The sequence below is a fragment of the Phodopus roborovskii genome, unplaced genomic scaffold, assembly GCF_943737965.1.
Source record: "Phodopus roborovskii unplaced genomic scaffold, PHOROB, whole genome shotgun sequence".
Taxonomy (NCBI): Eukaryota; Metazoa; Chordata; class Mammalia; order Rodentia; family Cricetidae; genus Phodopus; species Phodopus roborovskii.
Genome location: NW_026126064.1, coordinates 205177 through 221420, shown reverse-complemented (window position 1 = coordinate 221420; position 16244 = coordinate 205177). Strand labels below are relative to the sequence as shown.

General features: G+C 39.7%; 1 pseudogene; it reads left to right on the top strand.

Moving 5' to 3' along the window:
• The first annotated feature begins 13727 nt into the window (after positions 1–13727).
• On the top strand, positions 13728–15091 carry LOC127218374 (vasculin-like protein 1; annotated as a pseudogene).
• The last annotated feature ends 1153 nt before the right edge of the window (positions 15092–16244 follow it).

Sequence of the window (16244 nt, the reverse complement as noted above, 5' to 3'; positions counted from 1 at the left end):
TTATCAATACTGACCATCACATTGAAACTCTGTATCCACACAATTCTGTAATTTTCTCGAAGGAATGACATTTTTCTACTTTTGTCTATCCTGGTAGCTTCAGGCTTAGCATAGTAAGTATTTGGTAGATGAATTTATGCTATTTGTTAACTGTTCATCTTATCAGCTTGCCTTTCAAATATCGTAACTGGCAGTAAATTATTCTATAGTACTCCACATCTTCCTATAATCTGTGCCCTTTTGCTTTCATAGGGGATTCAATGGAAGGATATCAAATTAATTTTATAAAAGGTTTTGTTTTCCTGATTTCCTTTCTTTTATCTGGGAAAAAAAAAGCAAAGTAATCACAACCAGATAGGTCCCTGTCAGTACCAATTATAATTCTTTGGAAGCGTCCTCATCTCAGATTGCTATCTCATTTCAGATGTCTTATTAATGTTGTCATTTGGCAATAGCATCCATCATGGAGTTCTGTACTTCAGTGGTCATCTCAAGGTTGTACAACAGAATACAGACTTTACAGCTTGTCTTAGGAAAACACAGCAATTCCACCAGGGTCTAGATCTGATACTCAGAATTACTCCTGGCTGACTGGCTAATGAAGTAAGAACAGATCTATCTATACTGATATACTGTAACCTCTTTATGGTAGTGTTCTGCAGAAATTGCATCCAGAGTGAACTCCTTATAATAATACATGGCAAAAGGCTATAACAACACATACTAAAACAACCATATGAAAAGTGAAAATCACATAACAACATGTAGAAGAAACTAAAATGCATTTATCCCATTTCCTGAATTTAGTAAAAATGTAGGAGTATGTGAGTACCTAAATTACATTATGTATGGGTCAGTTCAGGTTTAAAATAAAAACTAATTTGGTTGTTTTGCATTTCCCACTCCTTTACCTGAATGTACAAGAATTTTAGATGCCATACTGATATCGTATCTAATAGGTTCATGATTCCAATATGTTTTAAATGTAATTGCTGAGCCACTTGCTCAAAGGAAAAATGTGATAAAATAAGAGCTGTGTAAACAAATGTATATACATATTTCATTATATCAATCTCAAACTCAATCATTGGCTTGTATTTGTATGTCTATATATGTGCAGTATGATTATAAACTCTTTCCCTTCTTTCTAATTACCTCTAAACTGCTAAACCATCCTTGGAGGATTTTTATGACCCCAGTGTGAAATAGTTAGGAAGCACAACTGTGGCCTTTAAAACATGTTGCTTCATTTCTCTGAAGCAACTTTAGTCCCAGCAAGAAAAAGCTTTAAAAGTCATCTAAGCAAGCCCACCTTTATTCAAAGTGCTAATTTGATATCTGCCTAATTTGATCTCCTTATTCTAAACATCAAACTCTGTTTCCAGACATTAATTAGTTTTCCTTTACTTTTTGTTTTATTTTTAATTTAAATATATTAACAGATTTTGTTTGAACTTTAATTTTCTCAGTTTTGGCAGGGTCTACATTTCAATTACAATTATTTGAGCTCACCATGGGAATTATATATTTTAACGATTACATTAATTAGCTCTGGAGAAAAAAAAAAACATTTTATTCCTCATCAAGAATATTATCAGTCATACTAGCCAAATGGTATTCAGATACTTGTAGACATTTGTAATTCAGAATGAAGCAAAGACTGTTGTCTTCTTTGTTAAGGACCCATTACTTATTTGTTAGAGCAAAACTAACTCAGATCTAGATATACACACTTAGAATCTCTTTCTTCTCTCCTTTCCCTTCTCTATCATCCTGTCTTCTCTTTTCCTGTCTTAGATTCCCTTGCTCTTCCATTCCTTTCTTTCTTTTCCCCAACCACTGTACTTAGCCTTACAGTGGTTGCTAGCAAATATTTTGAAGTTAAACATTCATTGGGAGAAAACTAAGAGTAACTCTAATTTCCTACCACGAAATACATTGAAGTTTATGTTCTCTATTAAATCCTTCTACCTATATGCCATCTTTTTGAGAGTGATTCTGAAGTATTCAAGTTCTTGCCATGCCTGCAAGGCTGGGGACTGAGAATCTGTGGAGGGATTAACAACACAGGATTCTTGCTTGATTGTAAGAAGGCTCTTTTCCTGTTTATTTTACTCTGGGGGATGGCTTTTATATCCCAGCACCAGATGGAAGAGGAGGAAGCAGAGGGGGCAGTTAGTCATCTCAGGTTCCAAGGACCAGTTAGGGTGTTTACAGGGTCCAGACCCAAGGTTATAGAAAACAAATGAACATGTTTTTGTTTTCCTGTGGTTACAGCTACCTGCCCTGAGGGCAGCAGGGGAAAGTGAATTCTTAGCCAAGGTCTTAATTTCCACAATTCCTCCTTTTTAATTTTCTATGAGACACCCCCTGGCTTAGGTCCTGTAGGGTGTGCCATCCCTTGCTGGTCCTTGGCGACCCCATGTCTTAAGTGGGAGGTTTCCCTACAAGTTGCCCATCGCAGGTGATCCTCATTTCTGCAGCATCTGTAACCAGACCTCATGACTGTTGGAAGAGCCATGGGCCAGACTGAGCAACACTTGTCTATGTAACTTTTCCTTTTGTGAAAAGGACTGTGGGATCTTGCATAGCTCAAGAAACCCTGCCGTGCCCACTACCAGTCCCAAGACCCCTAGAGACAATGCACCACACCAACGCTGTATCCAACCTCCCATCTGGGCCAGAGCATTCCACCAGCCCCCTGCTGAAATAGGAGTAATTTAAGTCCTAATGATCTCTACTATCTAGTGATCGAAAACATTGATAAAGTTTACAAAAGAATTCCAAGGCCCGCCAAGTATGCATTGAGGCAGTTGACCCCTACAGAGACATTTGCATTTCAAACAAGATGACACAAGAGGAATGACAAAAGTGTGAGCAGGAGGCTTGCTACACCAACCACAATACACCAACTTGCAGTTTGCTGATTTAAGTTAAGTAGTCCAAACTGAATATGAGCATTCAGGGCATTCTGCGTAGCTAGAGCTTTGCTGACTCTGTCCACCAGCTGATTAACAGTCTTTGCATTGGCGGTGGACTGAGCAACAGCAATCCCTGCAACGGCAGTAACAGTCACCAACACAGCAATAGCAGTAATGATGGCAGCAGTAATATCAAAGTCCCTAGAAGATAATCTCTTCTCCCCCATGTCGGTCTTTCATCACCATGGGCCATGGGGACGAGGGCAGGAACTCGAATACCAGAGCACTGGTGTCTGTCTGGGACCAGCAGTTGCTCAGGAAGCAGGTTCTGGAAGAACAATTGAGAAATTATCCCTCTCCTGAGGACCCATTAAAGATGGTGCACAGTGTCCTCAAGGCAAGGGCCTATGCAAGTGATAATTTTTGGAGAGCTTGCAGCATAGGGGCCTGGGTCTAGGGGGGCATGTAGTAGCATTTCCCTGTTCCTGCTGGAAGTTTATAGGGTATAGGAGATCTCTAAGTCCCAAGCAATTGCTCATACTGGCACTGGAGTGAAAAGCAGCAATGGAAGCATCATTCAAAACTATGCATGACACTGAGAATGACCCATTGGGCAATTGAGAAACATTAAGCACTTCTGGAAGCAAAGGCTCCCCTGTGTCAGGAAGATCAAATTACTCAGTAATGAAGTTTCCAGTGGTACATTGGCATCCGGTAGTCCCAGGGAATGATTGGTGGAAAAGAAAGAGGGAAACAGGGAGCTCTCCTGACTAACTGGCATCAGGATGAGGGGGTTCCTCACTAAGGCCCAAATTGTCTGTCCCTCCATGGGCCAGATATTCCAGTAAAGCAGGACTAGATTCCCGATCAGGAACCCCAAAGAGAACATGTAGTTTTGGTATCCAAATAGGTTTCTCTATTCCTGGGGGAAAACCACAAACAGCCCCTCAGACCCTAGCTAATAGGGGAGTGGGTGGTTGCCATTGTCCTGTAATTATGTCCTTCCATCTGACCCATCCCAATGTTTGAGAGGGTTGGTTCCAATGTCTCTCCATGGCAGACAAGTTATCAAAAATGTTTAAATATAAATTTTGGTAGATAATTGAGAATTGGGGGAGGTCCTATATTCCCCCTTTTTTAATTTTATTAAAATATTGTTTAAGGGTGGTGTGAATGTGTTCCACGATGGCTTGTCCCATAGGGTTGTGTGGGATGCTAACGGAATGATTAATATGATGTTCCTTGCAGAAGGCCTTAAAGTGATGACTAGCATATGCGGGGCCATTATCTGTTTTTAAGATATCAGGAACACCCATATAGGCAAAGGCCTGTAAACAATGAGAGATTAAATCTTTAATCTTTTCTCCAGAGTGTAGAGATGCAAAAACCACCTTAGAGTATGTATACACAGAAACATGCATATATTTTAATTTTCCTGCTTGAGGCAGGTGGGTGACATCCACTTGCCAAAGATTGTTAGCCCTTAGTCCCTGGGGATTCACCCCCTCATTGGGGAAATTACAATAAGGGACACAATCAGGGCATCAAGAAGGAATCTGAGTGGCATCAGGTAAAGAGCAGTTTGTGTGAAACTTAAGAGAGCGTGCATTTAGGTGATACCTCTCATGAAGCTGGCGAGCCTGTTGTTCCTCTGTGAACATGACTATTGGGAGCCGAGTTAAAGAATCAGCAAGTTGATTGCCCTGGGAGGCCTGTATGGGCACATATGTACCCCACAAATTCAGGGTGTATTTGCTGCCAGATAAGATGTTGAAGCTTACTGAGAAGAGAATAAACTTGAGAAGTGGGAGAACATATGGAGAAGTCTCTAATGGTTTTACAATATTAGCAACATAAATACTATCAGTATATAGATTAAAAGGTTCTTTGTCAAACAACTTAAAAGCCATTAGGCAAGCAACCAATTGGCAGCCTGGGTGGACATTTGCCCTGTAGGTGTCCTCTTTTGCATTTGACCAGAAATTACTACAGCAAAACCCTTAGAGGAGCTATCTATAAACACTGAGCATGCTCCTTGAAGGGGGACGAGGTTCCTTTATAATCTTAAGAAAAATTACAGGATAGGATGCTGCCTAAAAAAAAGATAGCAAGGAGCTATTTGGGTAGTGGTAATCAAATTTAGCTCCTGTAGATATGATAAAGAGCTTCCATCCATCATGAGAGGTCTGTAAATGCTCAACCTCTTCCTTGTCATAGGAGAGAATGAATTTATCAGGGGGCTTTCCAAAGGTTTGGATGCTAAATTTATGTGCTTTCCATACCACAACAAGGGGTTGTCCATAATCTAGGCAGCAAACATGGGCTTTTTCAATGCTTTTAATAACAATTGGATGGCCTACTTGGCCTCAAGTGTAATTTGTCTGAGAGAGGTTTGAGCTGGATCCCCCAGAAGAATATCATAAAGGTGTCTAAGCTCTCCTGTTATAATGGGAAGAGAGGGGCAGATCCATTGAACATCTCCCAAAAACTTTTGCAATCATGAAGACTTTTTAAATTTGAACAATCAATTTGGAGCCTTTGAGGCCAGAGGCCAGTCTGTTGGATCTGATGGCCTAGATAGGTGTTAGGAGTTTCTTTTGAACACTCTCTGGGGCCAAAATAAGTCTGCGAGCCTCCAGGAGCTCCTGAAATTTAGCAAATGCCTCAAGAAATTTCTCCTCATTGGGTGCTGCCAGCAAAATATCATCCATGTAATGGATAATGTAAAGATCAGAAAACTTGTGCCTGATAGGATCCAGGCAGGCAGCCTCATAAGCCTGGCATATTGTAGGACTATTAGCCATTCCCTGGGGGAGCACCACCCATTGAAAGCGGAGGGCGTGTTCCTGAAAATTAATCAAAGGAAAGCTAAATGGAAACCTGGGGCTATCTCAGGAGTGCAGCGGAATGGAAAAGAAGCAATCCTTTAAGTCAATAACAACTAGATGCCAATCATTAGGAATAGCCACTTGTGAGGGTAAGCCTGGCTGAAGGGCTCCCATAGGCTGCATTGTTACATTAATGGCCCTCAAATCCTAGAGCAATCTCCTTTTTCCTGAAGCCTTTTCAATCAAAAATATAGGGGCATTCCAGGGGGAGGTGGAAGGGATCACATGTTCTGCCTCCATTTGTTCTTGAACTAGTTGGAAAGCCACCTGAAGTTTTTCTGATGTTAAGGGCCACTGTTCCACCCACAATGGATCATCAGAAAGCCATGTAATGGGTGTGAGGGCTGGAAATGCAACATTAAAGATGGCCAAAGCCCTTCTCCAAGTATGGAGCGTGACTCTTTGCCCTTTCTGTCTGATCTCTGATTCCGGCCTTCCTCAATTTAATAGCCACAATCTCGGCGAGCAATTGTTCTTCCTCTGACTCTGAGTCAGGATCTGAATTACTTTCATTTTCTATATCTGACAAGGAAGGATAAAGGCAGCTTTTGCGAAGGCACCTCTCCTAGGGCCACTATCCAGGGTCCTTAGGAAAGGCCCTTTATTCCCCTGAAGATACAGTCTTTCTCTGGTCTGCATGGGCACCCAGCGGGTTCTTGGATACACTCTTGGGCTCATCTTCCTCACTTTCCGACTCAGAACATAATGACTGCCTAGTGTCTCTATCCTATATCTCTTTTCAAACCTCTTTACTAGCCTGTTGAATGGATTTTAAAAAGCCTTCGAGAGTTTTTGTCTTTACTGCAGTTCCCTGTTCCTCTAGAAGTTCCTTTAATTGAAATTCTAATTCTGGGTGAATTTCCCATCTCTCTTTTTTTTCTATTTATTTACCCCAATATGTCCCGGCTGGCACAAGGGACTACCCCATCCACTTACCTCACTTTCAGAGTCTTGGAGGAATCTCCAATTGCCATGCCTGCACAGTCGAGTACTGAGAATCTGAGGAGGGTGTCAGGATTAACAACACAGGATTGCTGCTTGATGTTAAGCAGGCTCTTTTCCCATTTATTTTACTCCAGGGGTGGCTTTTATACCCTGGCAGCAGATGGAAGAGGAGGAAGCATAGGGGTGTGGTTAGCCATCTCAGGTTCCAAACCTGTTAGGGCATTTACAGGGGCCCGAACCAAGTTTGCGGAAAACAAAGGAACATATTTTTGTTTTCCTGCGGTTATAGCTGCCTTAAGAGCAGCAGGGGGAAGTGAATTCTTAGCCAAAGTCTTAATTCCCATAAGTACTGGCCTGGTAACACAAGAATACTCTTAATTGTAATACAAACTGCCAAGATTTCTTAGTCCTCCTCTCCTTCAAATCATATCACACAGTGGGTGTTGTTACAGCCCCTACTGCTGGTAGATGTGAAAGGCATGTCTGGTCACACATGTTCTGTTCTAAGTAGCTGCCACACATAGCACTCATCTGTCCCTGAAGGAACATGGTGAATATGCATCTCAGACAGTGCTATAGCACAGCAAAGATTAGTCTCAGGCTACACTTTTTTGTCATTCCTTATTTCCAAGTTTTAATGCTTTGATTTCTCCATGTAGATTTTTGTTATTTTAGTTTGAAAATTTCCCCTTTTGGTTTCATCAAAGGAAACCTCTTTCTACAAGGATTCATACATCCATCAAGGAAGTGGTAGATGCTGTACTGTCACCAATATCACTTCTTTCCCTATTGCCAAGAATATCCTCAGTTAAGCAAGCTATGTTCCTAACTCTCTCTTTACTTGAGACCTGTAGCTTTCTATTTACTACCTCAAGTGTTCACATAGATACAGCTTTAAGGACGTTCTCTAAGGATAGAGCTGAATATTTCAGAATGGTGAAGCCTGAAGACCTATATTTAAGATATGATATTTTTATATGGGGGAAATTATAGAATATGTAAATTTTCTGTGCTTGTACATGTGTGGCATGTGACCATGAGAGAATAAAGTTAGCTAGCTAGTTTATTCAATGAATCCACTCTTGGAGCCAAGGTACACATGCTTAAATTATATTTTTGGGACTTGCTAGCTTCATGATCCTGGACAAATTGCACATTATATACAATGTTCTGAACAAAGATATATTCCTTTCTCAAATCTATTAACTACCACATTAAAGGACAATGTTAGAAAAACTGAAACATCTTTAAAAACAACATTCTAGCTATATTTATACCCTTCTGATACAAGACCAAGTTTCCATCAATGTGGTGATCTCCCTTCCCATGGTAAGCAATGCAAGTGTCTTACCAACAGATTGTATTGGGGACATTTGCAAGCTTCTGAGTTTTGATACTATATAATATGGTTTTAAATTTCATTATATTATGCACAGACAATGAATTAAGAATACACTTCTATTTAGGCAATTATGCTTTTTTCGATTGCTGCATACTATATTGAATTGAGACTCTTGTCTTTATATTTTGGATTTGAAAGTATCTGACTCAAGCACATTTCAGAACAAGTTTCTCCATGTTGAACTGACATCCTTTTAAGCAAAGAGGAAATTGGTGAGGTTTCCTTAGGGACATGGTCTTCCCATTGAATATGTACAAAGATAAAACCCTCTGTGCTTAGGAAACACTTCATTATTTGCCCAAATATGTAAGAAAAATATTAGTCAAACTAGTCAAATTGAATGAAAATAGATTTTTTCATCTTCCTGAAGCCAAATATCAGCATATTTGTGTTTCTTGTTTTTTTAAGTCACTCATAAGTATAGCTTATGAAAATCATTTTCCTTTTTAATTACTTATCTTTAGAACTGAGAAGGTTTTGGCATGCAACATAAAATTTATTAAGATGATACAACCACAAAGTACCCTATTATAAGCAGGAGAGGAGAACAAAAAAATCATCTCTGAAAGCCTTTCTAAAGGTTACAGTCACATCTCAATTTCAAATGCATTAACATCTAAAAGTCCTTAATCTCCCCATGACAGATGCCCTATGATGACTAGATGCATTTTCCATTACTGCCTGGGGTGCTTACTTTGTTTTCAGAATTTTTCTCAGCCAAAAAGTGTCATACACCTTTACAGACTGAATCTTTTCAGTAAACAGTTTTCATTGTTTTGTTTTTAGTATTTAACTCCCATCTGTAGCTCTGGTTTAGGAATATGGTTATGTTTTGGCTGATAATGATGAATTGTTACAATTTCTGCTTTAATTTGGGGCATGGAAATACACAGAGTAGTGAATCTGCCTTATTATAAAATAAAAATGAATACTATACAATACCACAGATTATTAAGCCTTACAAGTATCTGATGTTGTAAGTGGAGATGAACGCAATTCTAAAGGAACAAAAGTCTCTTGTCCAAGTAGGGATTGCGTGAATTGTTTCAGCTTGGAAGGAAGAGATAGAAATTATTCAAACAGGTAAGAAAAAAGTGAATGGGATTTTAATGCTATTAAATGTCATATACATGTTAACCTGTATACTATAGTCTTTTTCATTGCTGTGACCAAAAATATGACAAAAATAAAAAAGCAGCCTAAGGAACAAATACTCATTTTTGCTCATGATTTCAGATAAATTACAGTCTATTGTGGTATGGAAAATGGTGGGAGGAAACTCAGTCTGTGGTATCAGGAGCATGCACTAGTGGGTGTTCACATGGAACAGGCTTAAAAAGCAGAAGATTTGGGCTTGAAACCAGACACTTGATAAAATCTTTAAATGTCTGTGCAGAGTGACTTACTGCTGCCAGCCAGACTCTATCTCCTTAAAGGTCCACAGCTTTTAAAACAACACTGTAATTTGGGGACCAGCTGCACAAAACACAAGTTTACTGGAGATACTTGAGATTCAAACTGTAAAAGCATGAAAGTTACAAATTCTATAAGGTCATTTTAGGCAGTCTCTCTCTCTCTCTCTCTCTCTCTCTCTCTCTCTCTCTCTCTCTCTCTCTCTCTCTCTCTGTGTGTGTGTGCACTTATACATGCACATGTGTACTTGTGAGTGTGGAACTCACAGCTCAAAGCTGATATTAGGAGTCTCCCTAGATCACTCTCTACCTTATTTTGAAATGGAGATCACCGATAATGGTTAGTCTTGCTAGGCAACTCACTCTGAGATTCTTTTGTCTGTCTCCTGAACACTGGAATTAGTGGCTGGTCACCATGCCCATCAGGTATTTATGTGGGCTCCAGGGTTCCAAATTCCAGTGTTCATGCTTACATAGCAAGGACTTTAAACCCTGAGCCTTATCTGCAGCCCCTTGGAAGTTCTTTTCTGTGAATTTCTTCATGGAACACACAAAAATATTGGGGTCCAACAAAAGATATGATATAATCTAGTCATATACACATGCAAGGTCTAGAAATGTTTGAACTTTGATCAAAAGTGTGCAGAAAAGTTCATTGTGCTCCAGGACTTAACTTGTGCACAATATGGTGACCAACTGTCTTATTTAGTGACAGACACACAGTCTGAGAAACATGGCCAAGCTTAGATCTTCTCTGTGTCACAAAGTAAAGAGCACCTACAAATGGGGAAAAGGACATTAAAATTTCCATGCTTAGAACTTGACTATGTTTTTTTTCAATCATGTTTTATTTATTTCAGATATCAACCACAGTTTCCCCTCTCTCCTTCCCTCCCATTCCCTCCCCTACTTCCCTTATATCCTCCTCCCATTCACTCCTCCTCCATGTCCATTCAGATGTGGTAAGGCCTCCCATGGTAGTCAACAAAGCCTGGCATATCAAGTTGAGACAGAACCAAGCTCCTCCCTCCCTGTATCAAGGCTGAACAAGGCATCCTACCATAGGGAATAGGTTCCAAAGAGCCAGCTCATGCATCAGAAACAGGTCTCAGGTAGGGGTCCCACAAAAGACCAAGCTACACAACTGTTACCCAGATGTTGATGGCCTTGGTGAGTCCCTTCAGGCTACCTTGCTGTCGATCCAGAGTCTGGGAGCTCCCACAAGCTCAGGTCAGCTGTCTTTGGGTATTCCTGTCATGATCTGGACCCCCTCGCTTGCTGATATAATCCCTGTACCCTCTCTTCAGCTGGACTCCTGGAACTTGTCCCTAGGATTAGCCGTGGATCTCTGCATCTTCTTCCATCATGTACTGGATGAAGGCTCTTTGATGATAATTAGGGTAGTCACCAATCTGATTATAAGGGAAGGCCAATTCAGGGACCCCCTCCACTATTTCTAGAAGTCTTAGCTAGGGTCATCCGTGTGGGTTCTTGGGAGTTTCCCTGCACCAGTTTTCTCCTGAACCCCATAATGGCCCTCTTGATAGTGCTTTGATAAAAAATAACACTAGTGTCTCAGGAATGTAGAGGAATCTGCCTGACTTACTTCACTGCAGGCAAAGATTGGGCAATGCTGGGTGAGAAATGGAAAAGCTACCTCATATCAACTTCATTCCAGGGAAGGCCACATGCCCAGGAGAAGTTGGCTAACATAAAACAAACTCCAATTTTTTTGGTTGTTTATTTTGATTTTTGTTTTGATTGGGTTGGTAGGGAAGTAGGAGGACTTGGGTGAGGGGAAAAATATGATCAAAATATATTGTATGGAATTTAAAAAGTGATTGTAAAAAATTAAAAGCAATTCAAAGGGAAAAAAGTTTTAGACAAATAAGAGGTCTTGAGATCTGTTGCATGCTGAGTTGAGAACAGGCAAAGATAATATATTCCATATTTTAAAATAATGAGTAAATTCCAGCTGTTTCATCATTTGAGATTATAGGATAATTAGGTGAGTTGTATGTATTTTAGCTTTAGTAAGTCACTTCATAGTATAAAAACATATCAAAACATCCCACTGTATGAAAGATACAAAAATATATGCTTGCAACCCTAGGTAAAAAGACTGAGATCAAAGCCAGCAAGCAGCTACAAGTTAGAACCTTAAAACAATAAAATAAAAACATCACATTATAACCCATAAATGGGCACAATTATAATTTGTTAATCAAAAACAAATTTATATTCCCATCTCAAATTTTGTGAAAGAAAATACTACAAGCATGGTAATGACTACAACTATTTCTAATTTGGTGGAATTTATTTCTTCTGTTGAGTGCTCTGTTCTACAAAAAAAAAGTTTAATCTTATGTTAAATAGTTAAGTTTTCTACCAAGTGAAATGAAACCTATCCTGCCATCTTACACTGACCCTATCCCTATTTGACACTGGATGAAGAATATGAAAATTGCTAGTATGCAGAAGTCTCCTGCTGCTGATAAAAGGGCAAGAAACTCGCTCATATTCAAGATCTCTGCTGATACATGGCTGATTCATGCTGTATTTTAGATGCCATGTGGGGGAAAATTTCTGTGAACCACTGGGATAGTAAAAGAAGAAAGATCCATCTTGGAGGCTGCACAGTGCAGCAGCTAAGAGTAGGACTGTAGCAGAGGCATTAATCTTCTCCTTGTACACACAAGTTTTGATTTACCTAAAAGGTTATCATGTGAGAGAACACCAGCAGTATACAGAGAATTGCCCTTTTGTGTAACAAGCAGGAAGAACCAGCTGAAAAGTAAAGGTGGAAGAAAAAATATTGAGAAACATACTTCAGCACTCCAAGCATTACACTAAAAGCAAAATAGAGACTATGCTCCACTAGAGTAAATTTAAGTGAGTGATACTCTGAAGGTCAATGTAGCAACACAAAACACACTTAATGCATAAGTGCTGGGATCCAAACCCAGGTACTCAAGCTTGCTATGAAGTGGTTTTACCAATGGGCCCATCTCTCCAGCCCTTAACGCTCATTAATGTACTAATGGATATAATATCTGAAAAGAAGATACATTTCAACAGAGTTGGAAACTAACAGAGAAGCAAATGAATATACCAATGAAAGACCTCATTTGTGGTACAAAAGCTCCTTCTGTAATGTCATCAGCAAGAGTTCAGGACAAAACATTTTAAAATAAATAAAAACATTTTAAATATCTAGTGACAGTTTAGACCTCTGCTTCTAGCTCCTTTTTCCCCCCAAAAAGGAATAAGAGCTTCTTGAAAACTGGCTGTTGGAAAGAGCTTTGTTATGATTGTGGGCTAGTCACCTCTGCTAATCGGAGGAGCTGTTCTTAGACTCGTCCTTGACCATAGCACCGCTGCTACTGGATTGGTAGATTCAAGTGGCCTTTTTAATGGCTGGTAATAATGGAGTGGAACCCAAATTAGAAAATGATTTCTTCAATAAAGCAATAGGAAATTCTTCATATCACTTCTGGAAAGCTCAGTTCAGTTTTTTTGGAAGGAGGAAAACAAGTGAAATACAGAAAATTGTTAAGAAGAAGCCCCCTCATTTTTGAACTTCTTGATCTTTTATCTTTTCTACTAGACTTTTGTTGTGGATATTTTGCAATTGGAATTGATTGCTCAGATCTCTTATAGTGATTTACTATTCCATTTTTGATTTTTCACCTTGATGACATTTCTTGCCCACACCTGAAACCACCTGTCTTTCTAGCCATGATCTTGTTATGAACAGTATTTGCACTCACTGCAAATGTAAGTGTTTTGCCTATTTAAGCAACATCAGTGCCATCACTGAAGGAAGTTGAATGAGTTGGACATAGACATAGCTTTTCCCCCTTCACCTCTTTTTGAAATGTAACGAATAACTTTATGTTCCTCTTCCCTCTTTCCCCTTCCCTCTTTGGAAACATGTCAGGAACTAGGTAATTCAGGATGAGGAATTGAGTGGACTAAGAGAGTGAGCCACAAAGAGCTGGGCTTGTTTGTGCTTCATTATGCTGATGGACCCTCTTTACAAGAAAACCGCATGGAAGATACAGCTAGCAACATTAGAAACAGGACCACAGAGGTGACACTCTGAGGATCCTAGCCATGAGGTTGGATGCCTTATCTTGCTGAAAGACACTGCACCTAAATGGCACAATATAATTTTGTTTCTGCCTGGCTAAATTCTCAACACCACAGTCAATTAAGTCATTTACAACCATCTTTGACAAATATGGAGAGCTCCTATCCCACGGAGAAGGGTGACTTTTTTAAACAATGGACTTCTAAGGACTATGGGAGATTCTTGGCACCAACCCCCTCTATTCTGCCATGATTCTGTGGACTCTGGTGTCTCTAAGAGAGCATATGTTGGAACGACAGGGGATCTTTCTGGTTGGCATGGCTCTTCCTGAGGTCCAAAGGAACCATCAACACTGGCAGCTTCCACTCTCAGAAATGGTGTATATTTCAAGAAAACTCACCAACAAAGAGTAGGGAAGAAAAAAAAAAAAAGAACTAGATAAAGTAGAAAAGTTGCAGTTCGAAGAGGAAGACTTTCCTTCTTTGAATACAGAAGATGGCAAACAGAATCAGCCATGCAGACCTATTGGGACCCCTTCTAGAGTGTGGGAAAATCTACCTAGTGCCAAGCAACCCTCAAAGATGCTAATCATCAAAAAAGTTTCCAAAGAGAATCCTGTTGCTGACATTTCTGCTACATTCACCTCATCAGGATCCCACCAAGCAAATGGGAACAAAGTGTCAACCATGGTTCCAAGTGTCTATAAGAACTTGGTTTCTAAGCCTGCACCACCTCCCTCTAAGCCCAGTGCTTAGAAAGCTAACAGAATGGAACACAAATCAGGATACCTTTCCTCTAGCCAGAAGTTTGCTTTTACCAGTCCAGTTTCTGTTACTAAACCAGTGGTACTAGCTAATGGTGTAGTTCTCAATTCTCCCAGGAAGACAGTAGTCCCTCCAATACTACCCTTCCAATTGAGATGAGCTCCTCTTGTCTTACCAAATTGAACCGCCAAACCATGGACAGGAAGAGTGATTTCCTGAAGACTCTGAAGGTTGAACAGAATGGAGACTGCTCAGAAAGCAGAGATTGTGACAAGCTAGAGCAGTTGGAGGGCAGCCACACACCTGAACCATTGGAAAATGGAGAAAAAGGTTGTCTTCAGAATGGTCTTTCTCTACCCATTGTGGAAGAAAGGGGCGGTCCTATGCCACTCAGTGGAAGCAGAGCACAGGTTATTAAAAGCAATGGGATAACAGGAATATCCTGAAAATGATGAGAATTTCCTTCCACTCACAGAGGATGAGTTCAAGGGGTTCCATATCAGAACAAAGCAGCCATGAAGAAATGGGTTTGGAAAGACTGGCTTCCAGCTGAGCCACAGTTCTAGCCTGTTCTTGCCTTGGAGAAGCACTATCAGTGTAGAGTGTGAGGGCCCTGACATAGAAACATTCAGCAGTGAGACATCAGATGACGACGCCTGGAAGTAGAAATATAAGTGTCATAGTTGACCTGCCTCACTGAGCTCAGCTTTGTATTTAGAGAATATAAAAAGTGTTCTTTTCCTTTTCTGACACTGTTGAATACTTCATGCAGAAGGGAAATAATCATGTCCTAAAGAGATAGCAATAGTCTTGCTTACCTTTTGTTGTTGTTCCCTGTTATTTGCTTAATAGTCAGACATTAGTGTGGTGGAATTTTTTATTTAATTAATTATTTTACATGTCGATCCCAGGAATTTTTAAAGCACATACACAGTACCTGTGGGCCTGTGCACAAGTGGGAGCTGGCAGTGCAGAGATGCAGGGGGTGACACTGGCTCTGCTCAGCATCTTCCACCACCAGCCCTTGGGCACTCACTCACCCCTGTGCTCAAGAAATCATTGTCAATGACAAATTGACTATTGAAGTTATGATTGTAGTAAATTAATGCTAATAATTTGGATATTTTATTTTTGGCTGTTCAGATAACTTAGCCCTTAACCAGCATATGTGATTGGTTTTTGTTATTGTTGTTGTCGTTGCTTTCCTCTTTCTGAGTACAGCTGTAAAATATTTGTTTATAGGAAATGTTATCCTTGCAGACTTGATATTCAGGGTGGATTGTAAACTATGAATTTTTGTGAGATTTCAAAGATTAAGATATTTTGATAATATTATTTACAGATTTAAAAGGTGTGGTTATCACAGTCTATTGAGGGGGGAAACTAAGGCATAAAATAACTAATGTGGAGTAGATATTTTATATCAGTTTGACTTGTCTTGTGTAAGAAATATATTTTCTTTAAAATTAAATAGAAAGAAAATTGGCTGTTTGCTGGGCTGAGAAGAGAATATTCATTCTAGATATGCTAGTAACAATTTGCAATGCCAGATAGAAAGATATATCAAATACTATTATTACATTATATTTTTAAATAAAAATACTGTAAATCTAAAATGAAACATAACTGTCAAAAACAGACGAAGAACATACTTGAAAGAGGTTCCAATATCCAATACTGGGTCAATTTCAGCTAAATAATTATAGAATTTGGTTATTTAAAAAAGTAAAATCAGGGCCGGACCTCTGCTAGAGACCTCAGCTGGAGAGTTCCAGGACCCGGCCAGATCTGCCTATCCCAAGTCCCTGCCTGCTGGATC